The sequence below is a fragment of the Heptranchias perlo genome, chromosome 17 (assembly GCF_035084215.1).
Source record: "Heptranchias perlo isolate sHepPer1 chromosome 17, sHepPer1.hap1, whole genome shotgun sequence".
Taxonomy (NCBI): Eukaryota; Metazoa; Chordata; class Chondrichthyes; order Hexanchiformes; family Hexanchidae; genus Heptranchias; species Heptranchias perlo.
Window position 1 is genome coordinate 63,624,282 of NC_090341.1, and position 18,558 is coordinate 63,642,839.

Genomic DNA, 18,558 nt, shown 5'->3' on the forward strand with positions numbered 1-18,558 from the left:
TTAAAGTTTAATTTATTCGATAAATAATTCAATAGTTTAATTTATAATGAATTGTATAATTTATTACATGAATAAATCAAGTGATTCTTTTAAAATGAAATGTTTAATTTATTATAAAAATAATTCAAAGTTTATTTTATAATATAAATAATTCTATATTTTAATTTATTCTGTACATAATTCAATAGTTTAATTTATAATGAATTGTTTAATTTATTATATAAATAATTCAAGTGATTATTTTAAAATGAATTGTTTAATTTATTATAAATATAATTCAAAGTTTATTTTATTATATAAATAATTCAATAGTTTCATTTATTATGTAAATAATTCAATAGTTTCATTTATAATGAATTGTTTAATTTATAATAAAAATAATTCAAGTGATTATTTTTTAAATGAATTGTTTAATTTATTATAAATATATTTCAAAGTTTATTTTATTATATCAATAATTCAATAGTTTAATTTATTATATAAATAATTCAATCGTTTAATTTATTCAATAAATAATTCATTAGTTGAATTTATAATTAATTGTTTAATTTATTATATAAATAATTCAAGTGATTATTTTAAAATGATTTGTTTAATTTTATATAAAAACAATACAAAGTTTAATTTATTATACAAATAATTCACTAGTTAAATTTATTATATAAATAATTCAATAGTTTAATTTATAACATATTGTTTTACTTAATATATAAATAATTCAAGTGATTATTTTTTATATGAATTGTTTAATTTATTATAAAAATCATTCAAGGTATAATTTATCATATAAATAACTCAATAGTTTAATTTATAATGAATTATTTTATTTATTATATAAATTATTCAAGTAATTATTTTAAAATGAATTGTTTAATTTATTATAAATATAATTCAAAGTTTATTTTATTATATAAATAATTCAATAGTTTAATTTGTTATATAAATAATTCAATAGTTTAATTTATAATGAATTGTTTAATTTATTATTAAAATATTTCTGGTGATTATTTTAAAATGATTTGTTTAATTTTATACAAAAATAATTCAATGTTTATTTTGTTATATATATAATGCAATAGTTTAATTGGTTATATAAATAATTCAATAGTTTAATTTATAATGAATTGTTTAATTTATTAATTAAATAATTCAAGTGATTATTTTAAAATGATTTGTTTAATTTTTTTTTTAAACAACTCAAAGTTTAATTTATTATACAAATAATTCAATAGTATAATTTATTATATAAATAATTCAAAGTTTATTTTATTGTATAAATAATTCTGTCATTTAATTTATTATATTAATAATTCAATAGTTTAATTTATAATGAATGGTTTAATTTATTTTATAAATAATTCAAGTTACTATTTTAAAATGAATTGTTTAATTTATTATAAAAGTAATTCAAAGTTTAATTTATTATATAAACAACGCAATAGTTTAATTTATTATATAAATAATTCATTAATTTAATTCATAATGAATTGTTTAATTTATTATGTAAATAATACTGGTGATTATTTTAAAATGATATGTTTAACTTTATATTAAAAACAATTCAAAGTTTAATTTATTATACAAATAATTCAATATTTTAATTTATTCTGTAAATAATTCAATAGTTTAATTTATAATGAATTGTTTAATTTATTATAAAAATAATTCAATAGTTTAATTTATAATATAAATAATTCAACAGTTTAATTTATAATGAATTGTTTAATTTATTATATAAATAATTCTGGTGATTATTTTAAAACGATTTGTTTAATTTAATATAAAAATTATTCAAAGTTTAATTTATTATACAAATAATTCAATAGTTTAATTTATTCTATAAATAATTCAATAGTTTAATTTATAATGAATTGTTTAATTTATTACATAAATAATTCAAGTGATTATTTTAAAATGAATTGTTTAATTTATTATAAAAATAATTCAAAGTTTATTTTATTATATAAATAATTTTATAGTTTAAATTATTATATAAATAATTCAATAGTTTAATTGACAATGAATGGTTTAATTTATTATGTAAATAATACTGGTGATTATTTTAAAATGATATGTTTAATTTTATATTAAATACAATTCAAAGTTTAATTTATTATACAAATAATTCAATATTTTAATTTATTCTGTACATAATTCAATAGTTTAATTTATAATGAATTGTTTAATTTATTATATAAATAATTCAAGTGATTATTTAAAATGAATTGTTTAATTAATTATAAATATAATTCAAAGTTTATTTTATTATATAAATAATTCAATAGTTTCATTTATTATGTAAATAATTCAATAGTTTAATTTATTCAATAAATAATTCATTAGTTGAATTTATAATGAATTGTTTAATTTATTATATAAATAATTCAAGTGATTATTTTAAAATGATTTGTTTAATTTTATATAAAAACAATACAAAGTTTAATTTATTATACAAATAATTCACTAGTTTAATTTATTACATAAATAATTCAATATTTTAATTCATAATATATTGTTTTACTTAATATATAAATAATTCAAGTGATTATTTTAAAATGAATTGTTTAATTTATTATAAATATAACTCAAAGTTTATTTTATTATATTAATAATTCAATCGTTTAATTTTTAATGAATTGTTTGATTTATTACATAAATAATTCAAGTGATTATTTTCAAATGAATTGTTTAATTTATTATAAAAATGATTCAAAGTTTAATTTATTATACAAATCATTCAATAGTTTAATTTATTCTATACATTATTCAATAGTTTAATTTATATTGAATTGTTAAATTTATTACATAAATAATTCAAGTGATTATTTTCAAATGAATTGTTTAATTTATTATAAATATAATTCAAAGTTTATTTTATTATATAAATAATTCAATAGTTTAATTTATAATGAATTGTTTGATTTATTACATAAATAATTCAAGTGATAATTTTAAAATGATTTGTTTAATTCATTATAAAAATAATTCAAAGTTTAATTTATTGTAGAAACAATGCAATAGTTTAATTTATAATATAAATAATTCAACAGTTTAATTTATAATGAATTGTTTAATTTATTATATAAATAATTCAAGTGATTATTTTAAAATGATTTGTTTAATTTTATATAAAAACAATACAAAGTTTAATTTATTATACAAATAATTCACTAGTTTAATTTATTATATAAATAATTCAATAGTTTAATTCATAATATATTGCTTTACTTAATATGTAAATAATTCAAGTGATTATTTTAAAATGAATTGTTTAATTTATTATAAATATAACTCAAAGTTCATTTATTATATAAATAATTCAATCGTTTAATTTTTAATGAATTGTTTTATTTATTACATAAATAATTCACGTGATTATTTTAAAATGAATTGTTTCATTTATTAGAAAAATAATTCAAAGTTTAATTTATTGTACAAATAATTCAATAGTTTAATTTATTCTATTAATAATTCAATAGTTTAATAAATAATGAATTGTTTAATTTATTATATAAATAATTCTGCTGATTATTTTAAAATGATTTGTTTAATTTTATATAAAAATAATTTAAAGTTTAATTTATTCTATAAATAATTCAATAGTTTAATTTATAATGAATTGTATAATTTATTACATAAATAATTCAATTGATTATTTTTTAAATGAATTGTTTAATTTATTATAAATATAATTCAATAGTTTAATTTATTATGTAAATAATTCAATAGATTAATTTATAATGAATTGTTTAATTTGTAATAAAAATAATTCAAAGTTTATTTTATAATATAAATAATTCTATAGTTTAATTTATTATATAAATAATTCAATAGTTTAATTTATAATGAATTGCTTAATTTATTATATAAATAATTCAAGTTATTATTTTAAAATGAATTGTTTAATTTATTATAAATATAATTCAATAGTTTCATTTATTATGTAAATAATTCAATAGTTTCATTTATAATGAATTGTTTAATTTATAATAAAAATAATTCAAGTGATTATTTTTTAAATGAATTGTTTAATTTATTATAAATATATTTCAAAGTTTATTTTATTATATCAATAATTCAATAGTTTAATTTATTATATAAATAATTCAATCGTTTAATTTATTCAATAAATAATTCATTAGTTGAATTTATAATTAATTGTTTAATTTATTATATAAATAATTCAAGTGATTATTTTAAAATGATTTGTTTAATTTTATATAAAAACAATACAAAGTTTAATTTATTATACAAATAATTCACTAGTTAAATTTATTATATAAATAATTCAATAGTTTAATTTATAACATATTGTTTTACTTAATATATAAATAATTCAAGTGATTATTTTAAAATGAATTGTTTAATTTATTATAAATATAACTCAAAGTTTATTTTATTATATAAATAATTCAATCGTTTAATTTTTAATGAATTGTTTGATTTATTACATAAATAATTCAAGTGATTATTTTAAAATGAATTGTTTAATTTATTATAAAAATAATTCAAAGTTTAATTTATTATACAAATAATTCAATAGTTTAATTTATTCTATTAATAATTCAACAGTTTAATAAATAATGAATTGTTTAATTTATTATATAAATAATTCTGCTGATTATTTTAAAATGATTTGTTTAATTTTATATAAAAATAATTTAAAGTTTAATTTATTCGATAAATAATTCAATAGTTTAATTTATAATGAATTGTATAATTTATTACATGAATAAATCAAGTGATTCTTTTAAAATGAAATGTTTAATTTATTATAAAAATAATTCAAAGTTTATTTTATAATATAAATAATTCTATAGTTTAATTTATTATATAAATAATTCAATAGTTTAATTTATAATGAATTGCTTAATTTATTATATAAATAATTCAAGTTATTATTTTAAAATGAATTGTTTAATTTATTATAAATTTAATTCAATAGTTTCATTTATTATGTAAATAATTCAATAGTTTAATTTATAATGAATTGTTTAATTTATAATAAAAATAATTCAAGTGATTATTTTTTATATGAATTGTTTAATTTATTATAAAAATCATTCAAGGTATAATTTATCATATAAATAACTCAATAGTTTAATTTATAATGAATTATTTTATTTATTATATAAATTATTCAAGTAATTATTTTAAAATGAATTGTTTAATTTATTATAAATATAATTCAAAGTTTATTTTATTATATAAATAATTCAATAGTTTAATTTGTTATATAAATAATTCAATAGTTGAATTTATAATGAATTGTTTAATTTATTATTAAAATATTTCTGGTGATTATTTTAAAATGATTTGTTTAATTTTATACAAAAATAATTCAATGTTTATTTTGTTATATATATAATGCAATAGTTTAATTGGTTATATAAATAATTCAATAGTTTAATTTATAATGAATTGTATAATTTATTACATAAATAATTCAATTGATTATTTTTTAAATGAATTGTTTAATTTATTATAAATATAATTCAATAGTTTAATTTATTATGTAAATAATTCAATAGATTAATTTATAATGAATTGTTTAATTTGTAATAAAAATAATTCAAAGTTTATTTTATAATATAAATAATTCTATAGTTTAATTTATTATATAAATAATTCAATAGTTTAATTTATAATGAATTGCTTAATTTATTATATAAATAATTCAAGTTATTATTTTAAAATGAATTGTTTAATTTATTATAAATATAATTCAATAGTTTCATTTATTATGTAAATAATTCAATAGTTTCATTTATAATGAATTGTTTAATTTATAATAAAAATAATTCAAGTGATTATTTTTTAAATGAATTGTTTAATTTATTATAAATATATTTCAAAGTTTATTTTATTATATCAATAATTCAATAGTTTAATTTATTATATAAATAATTCAATCGTTTAATTTATTCAATAAATAATTCATTAGTTGAATTTATAATTAATTGTTTAATTTATTATATAAATAATTCAAGTGATTATTTTAAAATGATTTGTTTAATTTTATATAAAAACAATACAAAGTTTAATTTATTATACAAATAATTCACTAGTTAAATTTATTATATAAATAATTCAATAGTTTAATTTATAACATATTGTTTTACTTAATATATAAATAATTCAAGTGATTATTTTAAAATGAATTGTTTAATTTATTATAAATATAACTCAAAGTTTATTTTATTATATAAATAATTCAATCGTTTAATTTTTAATGAATTGTTTGATTTATTACATAAATAATTCAAGTGATTATTTTAAAATGAATTGTTTAATTTATTATAAAAATAATTCAAAGTTTAATTTATTATACAAATAATTCAATAGTTTAATTTATTCTATTAATAATTCAACAGTTTAATAAATAATGAATTGTTTAATTTATTATATAAATAATTCTGCTGATTATTTTAAAATGATTTGTTTAATTTTATATAAAAATAATTTAAAGTTTAATTTATTCGATAAATAATTCAATAGTTTAATTTATAATGAATTGTATAATTTATTACATGAATAAATCAAGTGATTCTTTTAAAATGAAATGTTTAATTTATTATAAAAATAATTCAAAGTTTATTTTATAATATAAATAATTCTATAGTTTAATTTATTATATAAATAATTCAATAGTTTAATTTATAATGAATTGCTTAATTTATTATATAAATAATTCAAGTTATTATTTTAAAATGAATTGTTTAATTTATTATAAATATAATTCAATAGTTTCATTTATTATGTAAATAATTCAATAGTTTAATTTATAATGAATTGTTTAATTTATAATAAAAATAATTCAAGTGATTATTTTTTATATGAATTGTTTAATTTATTATAAAAATCATTCAAGGTATAATTTATCATATAAATAACTCAATAGTTTAATTTATAATGAATTATTTTATTTATTATATAAATTATTCAAGTAATTATTTTAAAATGAATTGTTTAATTTATTATAAATATAATTCAAAGTTTATTTTATTATATAAATAATTCAATAGTTTAATTTGTTATATAAATAATTCAATAGTTTAATTTATAATGAATTGTTTAATTTATTATTAAAATATTTCTGGTGATTATTTTAAAATGATTTGTTTAATTTTATACAAAAATAATTCAATGTTTATTTTGTTATATATATAATGCAATAGTTTAATTGGTTATATAAATAATTCAATAGTTTAATTTATAATGAATTGTTTAATTTATTAATTAAATAATTCAAGTGATTATTTTAAAATGATTTGTTTAATTTTTTTTTTAAACAACTCAAAGTTTAATTTATTATACAAATAATTCAATAGTATAATTTATTATATAAATAATTCAAAGTTTATTTTATTGTATAAATAATTCTGTCATTTAATTTATTATATTAATAATTCAATAGTTTAATTTATAATGAATGGTTTAATTTATTTTATAAATAATTCAAGTTACTATTTTAAAATGAATTGTTTAATTTATTATAAAAGTAATTCAAAGTTTAATTTATTATATAAACAACGCAATAGTTTAATTTATTATATAAATAATTCATTAATTTAATTCATAATGAATTGTTTAATTTATTATGTAAATAATACTGGTGATTATTTTAAAATGATATGTTTAACTTTATATTAAAAACAATTCAAAGTTTAATTTATTATACAAATAATTCAATATTTTAATTTATTCTGTAAATAATTCAATAGTTTAATTTATAATGAATTGTTTAATTTATTATAAAAATAATTCAATAGTTTAATTTATAATATAAATAATTCAACAGTTTAATTTATAATGAATTGTTTAATTTATTATATAAATAATTCTGGTGATTATTTTAAAACGATTTGTTTAATTTAATATAAAAATTATTCAAAGTTTAATTTATTATACAAATAATTCAATAGTTTAATTTATTCTATAAATAATTCAATAGTTTAATTTATAATGAATTGTTTAATTTATTATATAAATAATTCAAGTGATTATTTTAAAATGAATTGTTTAATTTATTATAAAAATAATTCAAAGTTTATTTTATTATATAAATAATTTTATAGTTTAAATTATTATATAAATAATTCAATAGTTTAATTGACAATGAATGGTTTAATTTATTATGTAAATAATACTGGTGATTATTTTAAAATGATATGTTTAATTTTATATTAAATACAATTCAAAGTTTAATTTATTATACAAATAATTCAATATTTTAATTTATTCTGTACATAATTCAATAGTTTAATTTATAATGAATTGTTTAATTTATTATATAAATAATTCAAGTGATTATTTAAAATGAATTGTTTAATTAATTATAAATATAATTCAAAGTTTATTTTATTATATAAATAATTCAATAGTTTCATTTATTATGTAAATAATTCAATAGTTTAATTTATTCAATAAATAATTCATTAGTTGAATTTATAATGAATTGTTTAATTTATTATATAAATAATTCAAGTGATTATTTTAAAATGATTTGTTTAATTTTATATAAAAACAATACAAAGTTTAATTTATTATACAAATAATTCACTAGTTTAATTTATTACATAAATAATTCAATATTTTAATTCATAATATATTGTTTTACTTAATATATAAATAATTCAAGTGATTATTTTAAAATGAATTGTTTAATTTATTATAAATATAACTCAAAGTTTATTTTATTATATTAATAATTCAATCGTTTAATTTTTAATGAATTGTTTGATTTATTACATAAATAATTCAAGTGATTATTTTCAAATGAATTGTTTAATTTATTATAAAAATGATTCAAAGTTTAATTTATTATACAAATCATTCAATAGTTTAATTTATTCTATACATTATTCAATAGTTTAATTTATATTGAATTGTTAAATTTATTACATAAATAATTCAAGTGATTATTTTCAAATGAATTGTTTAATTTATTATAAATATAATTCAAAGTTTATTTTATTATATAAATAATTCAATAGTTTAATTTATAATGAATTGTTTGATTTATTACATAAATAATTCAAGTGATAATTTTAAAATGATTTGTTTAATTCATTATAAAAATAATTCAAAGTTTAATTTATTGTAGAAACAATGCAATAGTTTAATTTATAATATAAATAATTCAACAGTTTAATTTATAATGAATTGTTTAATTTATTATATAAATAATTCAAGTGATTATTTTAAAATGATTTGTTTAATTTTATATAAAAACAATACAAAGTTTAATTTATTATACAAATAATTCACTAGTTTAATTTATTATATAAATAATTCAATAGTTTAATTCATAATATATTGCTTTACTTAATATGTAAATAATTCAAGTGATTATTTTAAAATGAATTGTTTAATTTATTATAAATATAACTCAAAGTTCATTTATTATATAAATAATTCAATCGTTTAATTTTTAATGAATTGTTTTATTTATTACATAAATAATTCACGTGATTATTTTAAAATGAATTGTTTCATTTATTAGAAAAATAATTCAAAGTTTAATTTATTGTACAAATAATTCAATAGTTTAATTTATTCTATTAATAATTCAATAGTTTAATAAATAATGAATTGTTTAATTTATTATATAAATAATTCTGCTGATTATTTTAAAATGATTTGTTTAATTTTATATAAAAATAATTTAAAGTTTAATTTATTCTATAAATAATTCAATAGTTTAATTTATAATGAATTGTATAATTTATTACATAAATAATTCAATTGATTATTTTTTAAATGAATTGTTTAATTTATTATAAATATAATTCAATAGTTTAATTTATTATGTAAATAATTCAATAGATTAATTTATAATGAATTGTTTAATTTGTAATAAAAATAATTCAAAGTTTATTTTATAATATAAATAATTCTATAGTTTAATTTATTATATAAATAATTCAATAGTTTAATTTATAATGAATTGCTTAATTTATTATATAAATAATTCAAGTTATTATTTTAAAATGAATTGTTTAATTTATTATAAATATAATTCAATAGTTTCATTTATTATGTAAATAATTCAATAGTTTAATTTATAATGAATTGTTTAATTTATAATAAAAATAATTCAAGTGATTATTTTTTAAATGAATTGTTTAATGTATTATAAAAATCATTCAAGGTATAATTTATCATATAAATAACTCAATAGTTTAATTTATAATGAATTGTTTTATTTATTATATAAATTATTCAAGTAATTATTTTAAAATGAATTGTTTAATTTATTATAAATATAATTCAAAGTTTATTTTATTATATAAATAATTCAATAGTTTAATTTGTTATATAAATAATTCAATAGTTTAATTTATAATGAATTGTTTAATTTATTATAAAAATATTTCTGGTGATTATTTTAAAATGATTTGTTTAATTTTATATAAAAATAATTCAATGTTTATTTTGTTATATATATAATGCAATAGTTTAATTGGTTATATAAATAATTCAATAGTTTAATTTATAATGAATTGTTTAATTTATTAATTAAATAATTCAATTGATTATTTTAAAATGATTTGTTTAATTTTTTTTTAAACAACTCAAAGTTTAATTTATTTTACAAATCATTCAATAGTTTAATTTATTATATAAATAATTCAAAGTTTATTTTATTATATAAATAATTCTGTCATTTAATTTATCTCTTAATAATTCAATAGTTTAATTTATTTTATAAATAATTCAAGTTACTATTTTAAAATGAATTGTTTAATTTATTATAAAAGTAATTCAAAGTTTAATTTATTATATAAGCAATGCAATAGTTTAATTTATTATATAAATAATTCATTAATTTAATTCATAACGAATTGTTTAATTTATTATGTAAATAATACTGGTGATTATTTTAAAATGATATGTTTAATTTTATATTAAAAACAATTCAAAGTATAATTTATTATACAAATAATTCAATATTTTAATTTATTCTGTAAATAATTCAATAGTTTAATTTATAATGAATTGTTTAATTTATTATAGAAATAATTCAATAGTTTAATTTATAATCAATTGTTTGATTTATTACATAAATAATTCAAGTGATTATTTTAAAATGAATTGTTTCATTCATTAAAAAAATAATTCGAAGTTTAATTTATTATACAAATAATTCAATAGTTTAATTTATTCTATAAACAATTCAATAGTTTAATTTATATTGAATTGTCTGATTTATTACATAAATAATTCAAGTGATTATTTTGAAATGATTTGTTTAATTCATTATAAAAATAATTCAAAGTTTATTTTATTGTAGAAGCAATGCAATAGTTTAATTTATAATATAAATAATTCAACAGTTTAATTTATAATGAATTGTTTAATTTATTATAAAAATAATTCAATAGTTTAATTTATAATCAATTGTTTGATTTATTACATAAATAATTCAAGTGATTATTTTAAAATGAATTGTTTCATTTATTTAAAAAATAATTCGAAGTTTAATTTATTGTACAAATAATTCAATAGTTTAATTTATTCTATAAATTATTCAATAGTTTAATTTATATTGAATTGTCAAATTTATTACATAAATAATTCAAGTGATTATTTTAAAATGAATTGTTTAATTTATTATCAATATAATTCAAAATGTATTTTATTGTATAAATAATTCAATAGTTTAATTTAGAATATATTGTTTTACTTAATATATAAATAATTCAAGTTATTATTTTTGAAATGAATTGTTTAATTTATTATAAAAAATAACTCAAGGTTTAATTTATTATATAAATAATTCAATAATTTAATTTGTAATGAATTGTTTAATTTATTATATAAATAATTCAAGTGATTATTTTAAAGTGATTTGTTTAATTCATTATAAAAATAATTTAAAGTTTATTTTATTGTATAAACAATGCAATAGTTTAATTTATAATATAAATAATTCAACAGTTTAATTTATAATGAATTGTTTAATTTATTATATAAATAATTCTGGTGATTATTTTAAAATGATTTGTTTAATTTAATATAAAAATAATTCAAAGTTTAATTTATTATACAAATAATTCAATAGTTTAATTTATTCTATAAATAATTCAATAGTTTAATTTATATTGAATTGTCTGATTTATTACATAAATAATTCAAGTGATTATTTTGAAATGATTTGTTTAATTCATTATAAAAATAATTCAAAGTTTATTTTATTGTAGAAACAATGCAATAGTTTAATTTATAATATAAATAATTCAACAGTTTAATTTATAATGAATTGTTTAATTTATTATAAAAATAATTCAATAGTTTAATTTATAATCAATTGTTTGATTTATTACATAAATAATTCAAGTGATTATTTTAAAATGAATTGTTTCATTTATTAAAAAAAATAATTCGAAGTTTAATTTATTATACAAATAATTCAATAGTTTAATTTATTCTATAAATTATTCAATAGTTTAATTTATATTGAATTGTCAAATTTATTACATAAATAATTCAAGTGATTATTTTAAAATGAATTGTTTAATTTATTATAAATATAATTCAAAGTTTATTTTATTATATAAATAATTCAATAGTTTAATTTATAATATATTGTTTTACTTAATATATAAATAATTCAAGTTATTATTTTTGAAATGAATTGTTTAATTTATTATAAAAAATAACTCAAGGTTTAATTTATTATATAAATAATTCAAAAATTTAATTTGTAATGAATTGTTTAATTTATTATAAATATAATTCAAAGTTTATTTTATTATATCAATAATTCAATAGTTTAATTTATTATATAAATAATTCAATCGTTTAATTTATTCAATAAATAATTCATTAGTTGAATTTATAATGAATTGTTTAATTTATTATATAAGTAATTCAAGTGATTATTTTAAAATGATTTGTTTAATTTCATATAAAAACAATACAAAGTTTAATTTATTATACAAATAATTCACTAGTTTAATTTATTATATAAATAATTCAATAGTTTAATTTATAATATATTGTTTTACTTAATATATAAATAATTCAAGTGATTATTTTAAAATGAATTGTTTCATTTATTATAAATATAACTCAAAGTTTATTTTATTATATAAGTAATTCTATCGTTTAATTTTTAATGAATTGTTTGATTTATTACATAAATAATTCAAGTGATTATTTTTAAATGAATTGTTTAATTTATTATAAAAATAATTCAAAGTTTAATTTATTTTACAAATAATTCAATCGTTTAATTTATAATGAATTGTTTAATTTATTATAAAAATAATTCAATAGTTTAATTTATAATCAATTGTTTGATTTATTACATAAATAATTCAAGTGATTATTTTAAAATGAATTGTTTCATTTATTAAAAAAATTATTCGAAGTTTAATTTATTATATAAATAATTCTATAGTTTAAATTATTATATAAATTATTCAATAGTTTAATTTATATTGAATTGTTAAATTTATTACATAAATAATTCAAGTGTTTATTTTAAAATGAATTGTTTAATTTATTATGAAAATAATTCAAAGTTTATTTTATTATATAAATAATTCAATAGTTTAATTGATAATGAATGGTTTAATTTATTATGTAAATAATACTGGTGATTATTTTAAAATGACATGTTTAATTTAATATAAAAATAATTCAAAGTTTAATTTATTATACAAATAATTCAATAGTTTAATTTATTCTATAAATAATTCAATAGTTTAATTTATAATGAATTGTTTAATTTATAATAAAAATAATTCAAGTGATTATTTTTTAAATGAATTGTTTAATTTATTATAAATATAATTCAAAGTTTATTTTATTATATCAATAATTCAATAGTTTAATTTATTATTTAAATAATTCAATCGTTTAATTTATTCAATAAATAATTCATTAGTTGAATTTATAATGAATTGTTTAATTTATTATATAAATAATTCAAGTGATTATTTTAAAATGATTTGTTTAATTTTATATAAAAACAATACAAAGTTTAATTTATTATACAAATAATTCACTAGTTTAATTTATTATATAAATAATTCAATAGTTTAATTCGTAATATATTGTTTTACTTAATATATAAATAATTCAAGTGATTATTTTAAAATGAATTGTTTCATTTATTATAAATATAACTCAAAGTTTATTTTATTATATAAATAATTCAATAGTTTAAATTTTAATGAATTGTTTGATTTATTACATAAATAATTCAAGTAATTAATTTAAAATGAATTGTTTAATTTATTATAAAAATAATTCAAAGTTTAATTTATTATACAAATATTTCAATAGTTTAATTTATAATGAATTGTTTAATTTATTATAATAATAATTCAATAGTTTAATTTATAATCAATTGTTTGATTTATTACATAAATAATTCAAGTGATTATTTTAAAATGAATTGTTTAATTTATTATAAATATAATTCAAAGTTTATTTTATTATATAAATAATTCAATCGTTTAATTTTTAATGAATTGTTTGATTTATTACATAAATAATTCAAGTGATTATTTTTAAATGAATTGTTTAATTTATTATAAAAATAATTCAAAGTTTAATTTATTTTACAAATAATTCAATCGTTTAATTTATAATGAATTGTTTAATTTATTATAAAAATAATTCAATAGTTTAATTTATAATGAATTGTTTAATTTATTATAAACATAATTCAATAGTTTAATTTATAATCAATTGTTTGATTTATTACATAAATAATTCAAGTGATTATTTTAAAATGAATTGTTTCATTTATTAAAAAAATTATTCGAAGTTTAATTTATTATATAAATAATTCTATAGTTTAAATTATTATATAAATTATTCAATAGTTTAATTTATATTGAATTGTTAAATTTATTACATAAATAATTCAAGTGATTATTTTAAAATGAATTGTTTAATTTATTATAAAAATAATTCAAAGTTTATTTTATTATATAAATAATTCTATAGTTTAAATTATTATATAAATAATTCAATAGTTTAATTGATAATGAATGGTTTAATTTATTATGTAAATAATACTGGTGATTATTTTAAAATGATATGTTTAATTTAATATAAAAATAATTCAAAGTTTAATTTATTATACAAATAAATCAATAGTTTAATTTATTCTATAAATAATTCAATAGTTTAATTTATAATGAATTGTTTAATTTATAATAAAAATAATTCAATAGTTTAATTTATAATCAATTGTTTGATTTATTACATAAATAATTCAAGTGATTATTTTAAAATGAATTGTTTCATTTATTAAAAAAATTATTCGAAGTTTAATTTATTATATAAATAATTCTATAGTTTAAATTATTATATAAATTATTCAATAGTTTAATTTATATTGAATTGTTAAATTTATTACATAAATAATTCAAGTGATTATTTTTTAAATTAATTGTTTAATGTATTATAAAAATCATTCAAGGTATAATTTATCATATAAATAACTCAATAGTTTAATTTATAATGAATTGTTTTATTTATTATATAAATTATTCAAGTAATTATTTTAAAATGAATTGTTTAATTTATTATAAATATAATTCAAAGTTTATTTTATTATATAAATAATTCAATAGTTTAATTTGTTATATAAATAATTCAATCGTTTAATTTATAATGAATTGTTTAATTTATTATAAAAATATTTCTGGTGATTATTTTAAAATGATTTGTTTAATTTTATATAAAAATAATTCACTGTTTATTTTGTTATATATATAATGCAATAGTTTAATTGGTTATATAAATAATTCAATAGTTTAATTTATAATGAATTGTTTAATTTATTAATTAAATAATTCAATTGATTATTTTAAAATGATTTGTTTAATTTTTTTTTAAACAACTCAAAGTTTAATTTATTTTACAAATCATTCAATAGTTTAATTTATTATATAAATAATTCAAAGTTTATTTTATTATATAAATAATTCTGTCATTTAATTTATCTCTTAATAATTCAAAGTTTAATTTATTATATAAACAATGCAATAGTTTAATTTATTATATAAATAATTCATTAATTTAATTCATAATGAATTGTTTAATTTATTATGTAAATAATACTGGTGATTATTTTAAAATGATATGTTTAATTTTATATTAAAAACAATTCAAAGTATAATTTATTATACAAATAATTCAATATTTTAATTTATTCTGTAAATAATTCAATAGTTTAATTTATAATGAATTGTTTAATTTATTATAGAAATAATTCAATAGTTTAATTTATAATCAATTGTTTGATTTATTACATAAATAATTCAAGTGATTATTTTAAAATGAATTGTTTCATTCATTAAAAAAATAATTCGAAGTTTAATTTATTGTACAAATAATTCAATAGTTTAATTTATTCTATAAACAATTCAATAGTTTAATTTATATTGAATTGTCTGATTTATTACATAAATAATTCAAGTGATTATTTTGAAATGATTTGTTTAATTCATTATAAAAATAATTCAAAGTTTATTTTATTGTAGAAGCAATGCAATAGTTTAATTTATAATATAAATAATTCAACAGTTTATTTTATAATGAATTGTTTAATTTATTATAAAAATAATTCAATAGTTTAATTTATAATCAATTGTTTGATTTATTACATAAATAATTCAAGTGATTATTTTAAAATGAATTGTTTCATTTATTTAAAAAATAATTCGAAGTTTAATTTATTGTACAAATAATTCAATAGTTTAATTTATTCTATAAATTATTCAATAGTTTAATTTATATTGAATTGTCAAATTTATTACATAAATAATTCAAGTGATTATTTTAAAATGAATTGTTTAATTTATTATAAATATAATTCAAAATTTATTTTATTGTATAAATAACTCAATAGTTTAATTTATAATATATTGTTTTACTTAATATATAAATAATTCAAGTTATTATTTTTGAAATGAATTGTTTAATTTATTATAAAAAATAACTCAAGGTTTAATTTATTATATAAATAATTCAATAATTTAATTTGTAATGAATTGTTTAATTTATTATATAAATAATTCAAGTGATTATTTTAAAGTGATTTGTTTAATTCATTATAAAAATAATTCAAAGTTTATTTAATTGTATAAACAATGCAATAGTTTAATTTATAATATAAATAATTCAACAGTTTAATTTATAATGAATTGTTTAATTTATTATATAAATAATTCTGGTGATTATTTTAAAATGATTTGTTTAATTTAATATAAAAATAATTCAAAGTTTAATTTATTATACAAATAATTCAATAGTTTAATTTATTCTATAAATAATTCAATAGTTTAATTTATATTGAATTGTCTGATTTATTACATAAATAATTCAAGTGATTATTTTGAAATGATTTGTTTAATTCATTATAAAAATAATTCAAAGTTTATTTTATTGTAGAAACAATGCAATAGTTTAATTTATAATATAAATAATTCAACAGTTTGATTTATAATGAATTGTTTAATTTATTATTAAAATAATTCAATAGTTTAATTTATAATCAATTGTTTGATTTATTACATAAATAATTCAAGTGATTATTTTAAAATGAATTGTTTCATTTATTAAAAAAATAATTCGAAGTTTAATTTATTATACAAATAATTCAATAGTTTAATTTATTCTATAAATTATTCAATAGTTTAATTTATATTGAATTGTCAAATTTATTACATAAATAATTCAAGTGATTATTTTAAAATGAATTGTTTAATTTATTATAAATATAATTCAAAGTTTATTTTATTATATAAATAATTCAATAGTTTAATTTATAATATATTGTTTTACTTAATATATAAATAATTCAAGTTATTATTTTTGAAAAGAATTGTTTAATTTATTATAAAAAATAACTCAAGGTTTAATTTATTATATAAATAATTCAATAATTTAATTTGTAATGAATAGTTTAATTTATTATAAATATAATTCAAAGTTTATTTTATTATATCAATAATTCAATAGTTTAATTTATTATATAAATAATTCAATCGTTTAATTTATTCAATAAATAATTCATTAGTTGAATTTATAATGAATTGTTTAATTTATTGTATAAGTAATTCAAGTGATTATTTTAAAAAGATTTGTTTAATTTTATATAAAAACAATACAAAGTTTAATTTATTATACAAATAATTCACTAGTTTAATTTATTATATAAATAATTCAATAGTTTAATTTATAATATATTGTTTTACTTAATATATAAATAATTCAAGTGATTATTTTAAAATGAATTGTTTCATTTATTATAAATATAACTCAAAGTTTATTTTATTATATAAATAATTCAATCGTTTAATTTTTAATGAATTGTTTGATTTATTACATAAATAATTCAAGTGATTATTTTTAAATGAATTGTTTAATTTATTATAAAAATAATTCAAAGTTTAATTTATTATACAAATAATTCAATCGTTTAATTTATAATGAATTGTTTAATTTATTATAAAAATAATTCAATAGTTTAATTTATAATGAATTGTTTAATTTATTATAAAAATAATTCAATAGTTTAATTTATAA